The following is a 13422-nucleotide window of genomic DNA, read 5'->3' as shown; positions in this document are numbered from 1 at the left end:
GTTAAGTGACTTGCCCAAAGTCACACAGCTGACAATTGGCGGAGCTGGGATTTGAACCCATGACCTCTGACTCCAAAGCCCATGCTCTTTTCCACTGAGCCACGCTGCTTCTCCCAATATCTTTGCAATATCTTTGCAAATTTCCAATCACCATCTCTTCAATGAAAGGCACCTTTCTTCAGAAGTGGGGTAGACACGCCTTATGTGGCCTAGCTTTTATGCCTGACCAGAGAAGCGTCTGATCGCAACCGTACGTGCTTCAAAACTTGACAACCTACAGGCTGAATTGTGTTGTCATCAAGGTGTGTCATGTGTCATCCAGATCCTCACACTAAATAGGGATGGTGAGTTTGCAGGTAGAACGTGAGTTATTTTCAAATTTGGTGATGATTTATCATGAAATCTACTCAGCAAAGGGCAGAAAACCATTCCAACTCTCTTTTTATAGCCACGGAAAAAATGGAGGGACTTGGATTTGAAATACTTCTTTAACAAGGGCTCCTTTTACAATACTTGAAGGTCTGTCATAATAATGATGATGGTATTTGTTAAGAGCGTACTATGTGCCAAGCGCTGTTCTAAGCTGTCATCTTACTCCAGTGAATGCCGCCTAAAGCTGACTGTAGATTTAGGTTAGGCCATGTTTGAAATATCAATCAATCAATCAATCAATCAATCGTATTTATTGAGCACTTACTGTGTGCAGAGCACTGTACTAAGCGCTTGGGAAGTACAAGTTGGCAACATATACAGTCCCTACCCAACAGTGGGCTCACAGTCTAGAAGGGGGAGACAGAGAACAAAATCAAACATATTAACAAAATAAAATAAATAGAATAGATATGTACAAATAAAATAAATACAGTAATAAATATGTGCAAAATATGACTATTTCTCAATATTTCTTAGCTGTTATATGTGAAACATTCACACTATTTAAAATGAACATAATTCTTCCACTCACTGTTACCTCTCATGCCCATGCAGTTAGCTGTCTCCTTTTTTTCTGCCTCTCTCTGGTTTGTCTTTCTTGGTTTCCTTTATCTCTTTCCTTCATCTGGTTTTTTTCTTTAATTCTGCCTTTATGTCTAAGGGCCACTGTGTCTTTCTGTGCCCATTTCTGTTTTTGTTTATCATCTTCCTATGCATTTATATGTCCCTCCCTCTCCGTAAACTGGGATTTTTCAGTCTCACTCTACCTCTGTCTTTGACTTTTTGCTCCCACCTAAATTATTTTCTTTTTCAAAGCAGAAGCCCTCCAAAAAGTGGTCCTGTTAATTTAGCAGATTTTTTTTTTGGTCCCTAAGGATTATAGTTACAGAATTCTAATGTAGCAAAACAAGGTAGCAGTTTTCTGACGTGAAGAACCTTTAAAAGAATAGCTCAGATCTGGAGACTAAGGTCATAACCCAGTGAAGTACCTGTCAAATTATATAAACCACTGATATCTAAATTATAATCGCAATGAAATGTTGCCCTAGCTCATTAGCAGAACCTGGCAGAAACCTGCAGATCTTGCCCTAGGGAGTGTAAAAAACAAAATTAGCAACCTGAAAATGTGGAAGTGAAGCTTCTCAATGGCAGCATAGATTGAAATAATGAAAAGTCCTGCACTGGTTTCTGATGAAAGCAAAAGGTAAAAAAAAAGTGTTCTTTTTACAATTTGGGGCAAGATGACTGTATGTTTTACGCCACGTCGGAAATTAATCAGCCGTCCTTTTCTGTCCATCCTTACACATTAATGCAGATCTGGGAGACAGGGGACCTAGTATTAATTAAACATTTACTATGTAGCAAACACTGTGATAAACATTGGGAGATTTCCAGTTTTACTATGATAAGCTGTGTGTCCTTGAGTAGGTTTCTGTGCCTCAATTTTCTCATTTGCCAAATAAGAAGACCAATACCTGCTTCTTTCTACTTTCCAGGGATGTTGTGAGGATAAAGTGAGGTCATTGATGTACTTTGGAAATATAACAGCGCAATGCAAGAAGTTATTCAAGGAATTGCACTTCCTCTTCAGCACTTAGTAGACACTGGCCCTGAAGCAGAGGAGAAATATATCAGGTCTCAGGGGAAATGGCAGCCCAACCATTCACAGGTTGTGCTATTTGATTATGGAATACCAAATTACTTATTTATATTAATGTCTGTCTCCCACTCTAGGCTGTAGCTCACTGTGGGCAGGTAACATGTCTACCAACCGTGTTGAATTGTAATAATAATAATAATAATGATGATGATAATGATGGCATTTATTAAGCGCTTACTATGTGCAAAGCACTGTTCTAAGCACTGGGGAGGTTACAAGGTGATCAGGTTGTCCCACGGGGGGCTCACAGTCTTCATCCCCATTTTACAGGTGAGGTAACTGAGGCACAGAGAAGTGAAGTGATTTGCCCAAAGTCACACAGCTGACAAGTGGCAGGGCCGGGATTTGAACCCCTGACCTCTGACTCCAAAGCCCGGGCTCTTTCCACTGAGCCACGCTGCTTCCCCCATAATATGTGCAAAGCACTGCACTGGGGAGGTTACAAGCTGATCAGGCTGTCCCACAGGGGGCTCACAGTCTTAATCCACATTTTACAGGTGAGGCAACTGAGGCACAGAGAAGTTAAGTGACTTGCCCAAAGTCACAAAGCTGACAATTGGGGGAGCCGGGATTTGAACCCATGACCTCTGACTCCAAAGAACACACTCTTTCCACTGAGCCACGCTGGTTCTACTACTTGTACCCTCCTAAGTGCTTAACACAGGGCTTCACACACAGTAAGCACTCAATAAGTACTACAGTTGATGATGATGATGAACAACGGAGCGATGGCCCCAGCTGCATGCAGGAAATTAGGACCGGGCCTCAGAAGAGAGATGTTTAAAACAAAACCTAGAAACAAATGTAACAGCCTGAAGAGCTTGATTTTGAAAAGTCTCTAAAGTAAGACACACACACACAAACTCATGATGTTGATGATGATGAGGAGGAGGAGGAGGAGGAGGAGAAAGGGAATCTTGATGATTATGATGATGATGACAGAGATGGAGTTTCCCTTTGAGAAGCAGCCTGGACTAGTGGATAGAGCACAGGGGCCTGAAAGGCAGAAGGACCCGGGATTTCAACCCGGCTCGGCCACTTATCTTCCGTGTGATGCTGGGCAAATCACTTCATTCTTCCGTGCCTCAGTTACCTCATCCGGAAAATGGGGATTAAGACCGCCGGAGTCTTAACCTGGAGTCCCACGTGGGACATGAACTACGTCCAACCGGATTTGGGAAGGAGTTCCAGGCCAAAGAAGGGCATGAACAAGAGCTTAAAGTTGGTAGAGGTGAGATGAGGCTCAGTGAATAGGAAACCCACTGACTGGAATGGGGTCGGTTCATTTTTTCATTCATTCAATCGTACTTACTGAGCGCTTATTGGAAAGAGCACAGTACTGGAAATCAGACCTTCTAGTCCCCAAACCACCGCTATCTCCTGCATCACCTGTAGCCAGTCACTTAAACCTTTTGGTGCCTGCATTTCCTCATTCGTAAAATAAGGTAAAAATACTTGTTCTCCTTCACTTTAAGACTGTGAGGCTTGTGTGGCTTCAGGGTATGTATTGATGTTCTTATATCTTCCATAGCATTTAGCCTGGTAAAGACTGCCAAACTCCCTGCCTGCCTTCATCATCAATCGTATTTATTGAGCGCTTACTATGTGCAGAGCACTGTACTAAGCGCTTAAAGCTCTCTGTAACACATTTCTGAAGGTTCTCTTTCCTTACCTTATCTGGGGGTGGAGGAAGTTGTTAAAAAGACAGCAACCTTTCTCTAGGTTACAGACACCTAAGACGTCCGCAAAAGAAATTTCAAACTATGTAGGAAGCTGTGACAGAAATACTCTCCCACACAGAAGGTACTGATAAAGCTCAGGAAGCGTATCTCTGAAGATTAGACATATACATATATATGTCTATGTATATATACATATCTTCAGAGGTGCATTTAATGGTACATATAACCTTCAGAATTATACATATAATCTGAAGATTATATATAATTATATATGCATATCTAGGCATTTATATAGCTACAGAGATGATCTCATAATCTATAGAAATAGATATATAGACAAATAGATACATCTATATTTCCCTGGAACCGACCCACCCTTTTTTATAGGGAAAAAAGGAGAGGTCCATTGAGCGGAGAAAACCTTGTTCTTGGGTCCTTTTGGAAATGATTAGAGTTCAGAGAGGAGAATCTTGCACCAGGAAAAAGAGTAGATACAATTCCAGAGACCTGGGTACTTCTTTTCCTAAGTCTTCCCCTGACTTTTCTTCTGAATAAGGAGAATACTCCCCTCCCCTCCAATGGGCTGTGATGAAGATTAATAAGAAGGTTCCAGAAAGTGCTCTGGACTCCTTGAGAATCAAGCAGTAGGTATATTCAAGGTGGCATCATATAATTTCTGAACACATCTTCATCATGAGCATTTACTGCACCGGGATCCATTTAAAACACTAGACAAATTCTGGGGAGATTATAAAGTAGGTGGAAAAGTGATGTTCCTGGGGGAACTCAAAATCAAAGAGGAGAAGACAAATTCATATAGTGAAACTCAATGGCTGAAAAATTCCAAATAGCTCTCATAAAGGGGAAAATCAAATAAACAAGTATATTCACTTGCCAAGGACTGGGTTAAGTGCTGAGGTAGAGTCAAGATAGTTAGAACGGTCACAGTCCCTGTTCTGCTTGGGGCTCATTCATTCAATCATATTTATTGAGCGCTTACTGTGTGCAGAGCACTGTACTAAGCACTGGGGAAGTACAAATTGGCAACATATAGAGACGGTCCCTACCCAACAACAGGCTCACATGGGGCTCTCAAGAGCTTAGTACAGTGCTCTACATATTGTAAGTACTCAATAAATACCCTTGATGATGATGCTGATGATGATCCTTGAGAGCAGGGATCGAATTATTACTATTTTTCAAAGAGCTCTGTAATTTCATGTTCAATGCTTTTCTGGGACCAGCAAGTTCACCTATATTCTGCACTTTCCACAGACTAAGCTCCTCTCTGGATTGTAAACTTCTTATCACAAGGGAACATATCTACCAACTCTGTTGTATTGAATTCTCCCATGCATTTAATACAGTGCTCTGCACCTAGAAAGTGCTCAATAAATACCACTGATTGACTGATTATTAGACATTTTGTGGCTCCCTATTACCCCAGCGTCCCTCCGGACTGTTGGAAACATTTTCACACTTTCCTAAACCAGCTTCATAGTGGAATGAGGTATTTCTGCCTCACCTGCATTGTCTAATGGTGGTTAGTAGGAGAGAGGAGAAACCCTGAGTCCAAGAAACTTTACATTGCCTTGCACAAAGCTTCCAAATATGGTTAGTGATCTAACGGTAAAATGTGGTATGTTTAGCCACCTAATAGCAGATGCTGACCTAGAATTATTTAACTAAGTCTGAATGTACATAGTTATTTATTCACATGAATTTCAGAGAGCTGCATTTCTCAGCTCTGAACAGACCACGAGGGCGGTGTCTGTATATACTTATGCTTCTGTGTGTATATATATTATATATATATACTTATTCTTCTGTGTGTGTGTGTGTATATATGTATATATATATATATATATATATATGTGTGTGTGTGTGTTTACATATATATATATTTTAGGGGAGGGGAATGGGGGAAGAGGGGGCATTTTTTGTGCTTGAAGACTGCACTGCAGATGGTGAGATTTCATCTCAGTGTGGCTGTAACTGACAAACCAGGTTTTTCCACACTGAGTTAACAGAAGGGCACTGCGTTTGTTTGCAGGAGGCACATCTATCACTAAGTATGCTAACATAATGCTATACAACAGATCATGCTGAATAGACTAGAACAGAATTTTTGAAGCTAAATACCACCGGGCTCACTCCTGAACTTGTCCCAGATCCTGACTTTAGTTTGTCCACTTAATTGATGGGCTACATTTTACGCATTTACAACTCTCTTTCTGGTTGTATTCACTTTGGCCTTAAAGCAGTCCAGGCAGATGGGTGTAACTAAGGCCAAAAATATGAGTAGAATAAATCTTCCTCGAGTTTAGGCAGTGAGTACTGTGAAGGTTCAGATGAATTTATGAACAATCTTCAACTTGCTCTCAGACTTGTCCTCTTGGAGACAAACTCCCCCCACCTTCAAATAATTATTAAGGTCACATCTCCTCCAAGAGGCCTTCCATGATTAAGCCTTCTTTTCTCCAACTCCCTCTTCCTTCTGAATTATCTATGCACTTGGATCTCTGAACCTTGGACATTTGATATTCACCTCACTCAACCCCACAGCCCTTACGTACTTATCTTTCAATTCTATATTATAAATTACTTATACATATTAATGTCTGTCTCCCTTTTGAGACTGTAAACTCGTTGTGGGCAGGGATCGTGTCTGCTAGCTCCGTTGTATTCTCCCAAGTGCTTAGTATAATGCTCTGCACATAGTAAGCATTCAAATACCATTGATAGATTGATTCTGTAGCAGCCAGAATCAGGGCCGAAGGAGCCCAGTGGGACACTGGGTTCACACACAGTCTCCCGATAGGAAGTGGCAGCAGCTACCGCCTGTATATATGTATATATGTTTGTACATATTCATTACTCTATTTATTTATTTATTTATTTATTTATTTATTTATTTATTTTACTTGTACATATCTATTCTATTCATTTTATTTGGTTAATATGTTTGATTTTGTTCTCCGTCTCCCCCTTCTAGACTGTGAGCCCACTGTTGGTTAGGGACTGTCTCTATATGTTGCCAACTTGTACTTCCCAAGCGCTTAGTACTAGTGCTCTGCACACAGTAAGCGCTCAATAAATACGATTGATTGATTGGCTGGTCGTGACCATTCCCCAAAATAGTCCATCCATCTTAACCCCTTCGACTCTCTCCCTCTGACCCCACGTAGCCCACGTGCTTAGTACAGGGCTCTGCACACAGTGAGCGCTCAACAGATTCCATTTCTGGAAGGAGAGAGTTCTGCATCATTACCCTTCCTGGTCCCTGATGGCTTCCTAGTCCGCTACTCCAAATAGATGGGCAACCAAGCAGGAAACAGCAGCTGTGGCTAAGTCAAAGGCGAAGTAGTTCTGTGAGGAATGGAACGGATATTGGTTTCTCATCAAGTTTTTCAGACGCCTCCACACGTGGATAGGATTTTGCTGTCCGGGGGACAGTATACATGCTTTCTTTCCTCTACGAAGGGAAGGGAATCATATGTGATGATGGGGAGTGTGGGGAGATCTGTCTGGTATATGGATGTGATTGGAGGGAACTAGTCTTCAGATGAACGGGGTGTCAGCAAATTATACGGACTTAGCTAAAATTTGTCAGTTTTCCAAGCCTCTGTCAGGCTGAGCTAAGATCATCTTCAAAACCAATGTTAGACAAATAATAATAATAATAATAATAATAAATTATTTAACTTATGATTATTTATTTAAATAAATATATATTATAAATATAATATATTATATGTTATAAATATATAATTATTTATTTATTATAATTAAATTATAATTTAATAATAATAATAATTTATTAAGTGCTTACTATGTGCAAAGCACTGTTCTAAGCGCTGGGGAGGATACAAAGTGATTAGGCTGTCCCACGTGGGGCTCACAGACTTAATCCCCATTTTACAGATGAGGGAACTGAGCCACAGAGAAGTCAAGTCACTTGCCCAAAGTCACACAGCTGACAAGTGGCGGAGCCGGGATTTGAACCCATGGCCTCTGACTCCAAAGCCCGTGCTCTTTCCACTGAGCCACACTGCTTCTCTGTAATAAAACGTACAAAAGGTACAGATCAGAAATGTTATTCTGAGCCTACTGTCTTCACTGAAAGGAACAGCTGGTTCTTAGTTAAGTGGAGTTGAATTATCTTGCTTTGGGATTATCCACGCCCTTTATCTCTTCAGTTGCTTGACGTCAGGGGTATCTCCTGAGCGCCTACTGAGTGCTAGACACTGTATTAAGGGAGAATACAGCAGTAGCAAGATACATGTTCCCTGCTCCCAAAAGCACTGCTCATCAGCACTTTTTCCATAAATTGGAAACAAAGAAGATGAAACACAGATCATATGATTTTTCTACTTGCTAAAGATGGGGAAGAGTTGCAATGGAAAAAGGGAAGTTTGTGGACTTGTGGATTTCAGCTATCTGTACTATTTCTGTCCTCAATTATCTTAACAATTAGAAATTTGGCTGCATACAGCATGTAAAGAAAAATCAACTGTTGATGACTACCTGCTCGTAGAAATTCTCTGTCACCTGGATTTATCAGCCTGGTTCTCTTCCTGACTCTCAGATCTTTCCTTCTCAGTCTCTTTGGAGGGCTTTTCCTCTTCTCACCCTTGAACTGCATAAAGGCCCTTTTATCTGCATACTGAGGATCGAGAAAATTAATCTTCTGTGGTCTCTACTATCTATTTTGGGGGTTAGAATCAATTAATCAAGTGCTTATAAATACAGTGCGTTGTGCACAGCTCAATGTATACAACTGAATGAATGAATCAAACAATCAACAGTATTTATTGAGCATCTGCTATGTATAGAGCACTGGATTAAGTGCTTGGGAGAGTAGATGTAGGAGATACGATGCCTGCCCATAAGAAGTTTAAAACCGCACTGTATTTTAGGCCTCAAATCTACTTAATGATCCAGTTTCTGGAACCAAGACACGAGTGCCAGGGGGAAACCACTTCACAAAAGAGTCCAGAACACCAGTAAACTTAAATTTCACAGGGTGAAGGCAGCTATTTCCATGTCTTGTCTCCTGACATCTGCACCATCTGCTTTGAGAACACTCTCCTGGCCATGATCATCAACTGTTAACATTTTTAAGGCCCTACATGGGAATCTGGAACATTTATATCATCTAACCCCTAGTCCAAAGCTTTGTTTCTGAAATCTAGCCTTCTAGATTTGACCGCTAAAGGTCAGAAGTCTATGAAATATTCTATCAACAGCCTTCAGACACAAGTAATACTTAATTTAATGAAGAATCCTAAGAATGTTACTTGTATAGCTTCTTTAAATTTAGCTAGATAGACCTTCATAAGACAATATATATTCATTCATTCAATCACATTTATTGAGCACTTACTGTGTGCAGAGCACTGTACTAAGCGCTTGGGAAGTACAAGTCAGCAACATATGGAGACGGTCCCTACCCAACAACGGGCTCACAGTCTAGAGGGGGAGACAGACAACAAAACCAAACATGTGGACAGGTGTCAAGTCATCAGAATAAAGAGAAGTAAAGCTAGATGCACATCATTAACAAAATAAATAGAATAGTAAATACGTACAAGTAAAACAGAATAATAAATCTGCACAAACATATATACGGTGCTGTGGGGAGGGGAAGGAGGTAGGGTGGGGGGATGGGGAGGGGGAGAAGAAAGAGGGGGCTCAGTCTGGGAAGGCCTCTTGGAGGAGGTGAGATATATATATATATATATATATATACACATATATATGATGATGATGATGATGATGGCATTTATTAAGCGCTTCCTATGTGCAAAGCACTGTTCTAAGTGCTGGGGAGGTTACAAGGCGATCAGGTTGTCCCACAGGGGGCTCACAGTCTTCATCCCCATTTTCCAGATGAGATAACTGAGGCCCAGGGATGTGAAGTGACTTGCCCAAAGTCACACAGCTGACAGTTGGTGGAGCCGGGATTTGAACCCATGACCTCTGACTCCAAAGCCCAGGCTCTTTCCACTGAGCCATGCTGCTTCTCTAATAATAATAATAATAATAATAATAATGGCATTTATTAAGCGCTTACTATGTGCAAGCACTGTTCTAAGCGCTGGGGAGGTCACAAGGCGATCAGTTTGTCCCATGGGGGGCTCACAGTCTTCATCCCCATTTTCCAGATGAGATAACTGAGGCCCAGAGAAGTGAAGTGACTTGCCCAAAGTCACACACCTGACAGTTGGCAGAGCATCATCACCATAATTGTGGTACTTGTTAGGTACATACTGTGTGTCAAGCACTGCTGTACTAAACACTGGGGTAGATACACGATCATCAGATCCCACGTGGGGCTCACATTGTAAGTAGAAATGAGAACAGACGGTCAGCTTGTTGTGGGCAGGGAATGTGTCTGTTCATTGTTATGTTGTAAGATTGTGAGCCCCTCTCACTATGTGGATTACACCAAGCGTAACTCTTACTTGTGTATTTTTCCCCAGTGCTTAGTACAGCGCTGTACACACAGTAGTTGTTTAATAAATACTATTGCTATTACTACTACTATTACTCCTCCTACAACTATGTTGCTGTCTTGTACTTCCCAAGCGCTTAGTACAGTGCTCTGCACACAGTAAGCAGCTCAATAAATACGATTGAATGAATGAATATTGTACTTTCCCAAGTGTTTAGTACAGTGCTCTGCAAACAGAAAGAGCTCAATAAATGCGATTGAATGAATGAATGAATAATAATAATAATAATGGCATTTATTAAGTGCTTACTATGTGCAAAGCACTGTTCTAAGCGCTGGGTAGGTTACAAGGTGATGAGGTTGTCCCACGGGGGGCTCACAGTCTTAATCCCCATTTTACAGATGAGGTAACTGAGGCCCAGAGAAGTGAAGTGACTCCCAAAGTCACACAGCTGGCAATTGGCGGAGCCGGAATTTGAACCCATGACCTCTGACTCCAAAGCCCGGGCTCTTTTCATTGAGCCACGCAGCTTTCCGATGAAGCAGCGTGAAGCAGAAGCTTCAAGCGTCAAGCGGAATAGAATGAAATGAAATAAATGAAATGAATGAAAGCTTCAAGCGTCAAGCGTCTGCAGAATCAATCAATCAGTCAATCATATTTATTGGGCGCTTACTGTGTGCAGAGCACTGTACTAAGCGCTTGGGAAGTACAAGTTGGCAACATATAGAGACAGTCCCTACCCAACAGTGGGCTCACAGTCTAAAAGGGGACTGTGCATCAGAAGCATCAAGCAGAATGAATGAATGCTCATTTTATGGATGAGGGTACTGAGGCCCGGAGAAGTTAAGTGACTTGTCCAAGGTCTCAAGGCAGGCAGGTAGCAGAGGTCCTCTGATTCCCAGGCCCATGGTCTTTCCATTAGTCCATATTGATTAGTCCATCGATATATTTTGAATAGCTATTGTGTGTAAAGCAAGGCACTTGGGGACAGTCAATAAAAGGCCTGGTTTCTATCATCAAGAAGTTTACACTGGAATACATCCCTCAAATGTATTTTGAGTATTTATTTAGTGGCTGGGAAAGCAGCGTGGCTCAGTGGAAAGAGCCCGGGCTTGGGAGTCAGAGGTTTTGGGTTCTAATCCTGACTCCGCCACTTGTCGGCTGTGTGACTTTGGGCATGTCACTTCACTTCTCTGTGCCTCAGTTACCTCATCTGTAAAATAGGGATTGAGACTGTGAGCCCCAAGTGGGACAACTTGATCGCCTTGTATCCCCCCAGCGCTTAGAACAGTGCTTCACACATAGTAAGCGCTTAACAAATACCATCATTATCACATAGTAGGGACTGTATATGTTGCCAACTTGTACTTCCCAAGCGCTTAGTACAGTGCTCTGCACACAGTAAGTGCTCAATAAATACGATTGATGATGATGATGATGATGATTGTTATTATGCACTCTTCTAGATTAAACAAAAATATACAAGGGAAGTTTAATCAATGACATGATGAAACATATCCTTATGAAATAACAAAGAGAAAGTAAAATAAGTAGAAAATTCATTCATTCAGTCGTATTTATTAAGTGCTTACTGTGTGCAGGGCACTGTACTAAGCTCTTGGGAAGGACAAGTTGGCAACATATAGAGACGGTTCCTACCCAACAACGGGCTCACAGTCTAGAATAGTCTCCCTGCATGGCTTTTGCCAGAGCAATGGGATTATTATCTCTGTTTTTTTACCCAGGCCTTTGTTGTTTAATTAAAAACTAGATTAGTAGTTGGATCAAATGACAGGGAGTTGAAGTGAGGAGGTGGTGGAGTGGTGGTGGTGGTGGAGGATATATATATATATAGCAGAGAAAGTCAGGCAATGATAACTTGGGAAAGGAAAGGGAGGAGGATTTGTGATAGACACCTTTGCAGGTCAGATGCCTTCTCCCTGTCTCTCTGGCCACATCTCTCCACTCATTCATGTGCAACAGTTTCTCTAATAACTAACCAAATATATTTGCTATACCGATAAGGTGGAATGGCCACCCTTTCTGAATCTGATTAAAGGAATGTTGACGGCTGGTAGTTTTAATGTTTCTATGAAACTTTCCTTCCCAATGGCTCATTCTCTTTCTAATAGCAGTAATGCAGTTTACCAGGTTAAACTGAATCCCTATTTTGTGCGCAAACTATTTCAAATATTTGTGGTTTAGCTAGCTGACTAATTCTCAAGATCTCAGTGTATAGTCTAAGAAGGCCATGAACTCAAATACTAACAAACTTTTTCTGAATCTCCCTGAGCACATCAGGCCCCGAGGACTCCCTTTGTTGAGCTTTTTTCGATACCACAAACAACTTCTCCAACTCGGGCCCTATTTATCAGAAAACAGCTTGAAAAAAATCCTGCCTGGGGAGTCCTCGGGAATTCCTGTTTTTTAAAGAGCACCGCTATGTAAACCATTCTATATTTCCAGCTATTAGTAAGGAAGATTAACAACAATAAAACTGAGAAGCAGCTCAGACTAATGGATAGAGCATCGGTCTGGAAGCCTGAGGACCTGGGTTCTAATCCCATGCCTGCTGAGTGACCTTGGGGAAGTCATTTCACTACTCTGTGACTCAGTTACCTCATCTGTAAAAGGTGAATTAAGACTGTGAGCCCCATGTGGGTCAGGGACTTGTCCAACATGATTAGCTTGTATAATAATGATGATGATGATGATAATAATAATAATAATAATGGTATTTGTAAAACGCTTTCTGTGTGCCAAGCACTGTACTAAGCACTGGGATGGATGCAAGCAAATCAGGTTGGACACATATGGAGCTCACAGTCTCAATCTCCATTTTACAGATGAGGTAACTGAGGCTCAGAGAAGTAAAGTGACTTGCCCAAGGCCACACAGCACTCGTGGCAGAGCTGAGATTCGAACTCATGACCTCCCGACTCCCAGGTTCATGCTCTATCCACGATGCCATGCTTCTTAACTACCTCAGCGCTTAGAAGAGTGCCTTTATAAACAAAACAAAAAAAACCCAAACTTTTGGTTGGGTCCTGCGTCAACTTCATTGAAAACTAAAATTTAAAGGCCCCACTGGCTCAGCTTCCCCCTACTCATGCAGTCGCTTCGCTTCTCTGTGCCTCAGTTACCTCGTCTGTAAAATGGGGATTAAGACTGTGAGTCCAGCGTGGGACAA

The sequence above is a fragment of the Tachyglossus aculeatus genome, chromosome 7, assembly GCF_015852505.1.
Source record: "Tachyglossus aculeatus isolate mTacAcu1 chromosome 7, mTacAcu1.pri, whole genome shotgun sequence".
NCBI classification, from domain to species: Eukaryota; Metazoa; Chordata; class Mammalia; order Monotremata; family Tachyglossidae; genus Tachyglossus; species Tachyglossus aculeatus.
This window is presented reverse-complemented; position numbering follows the sequence as displayed.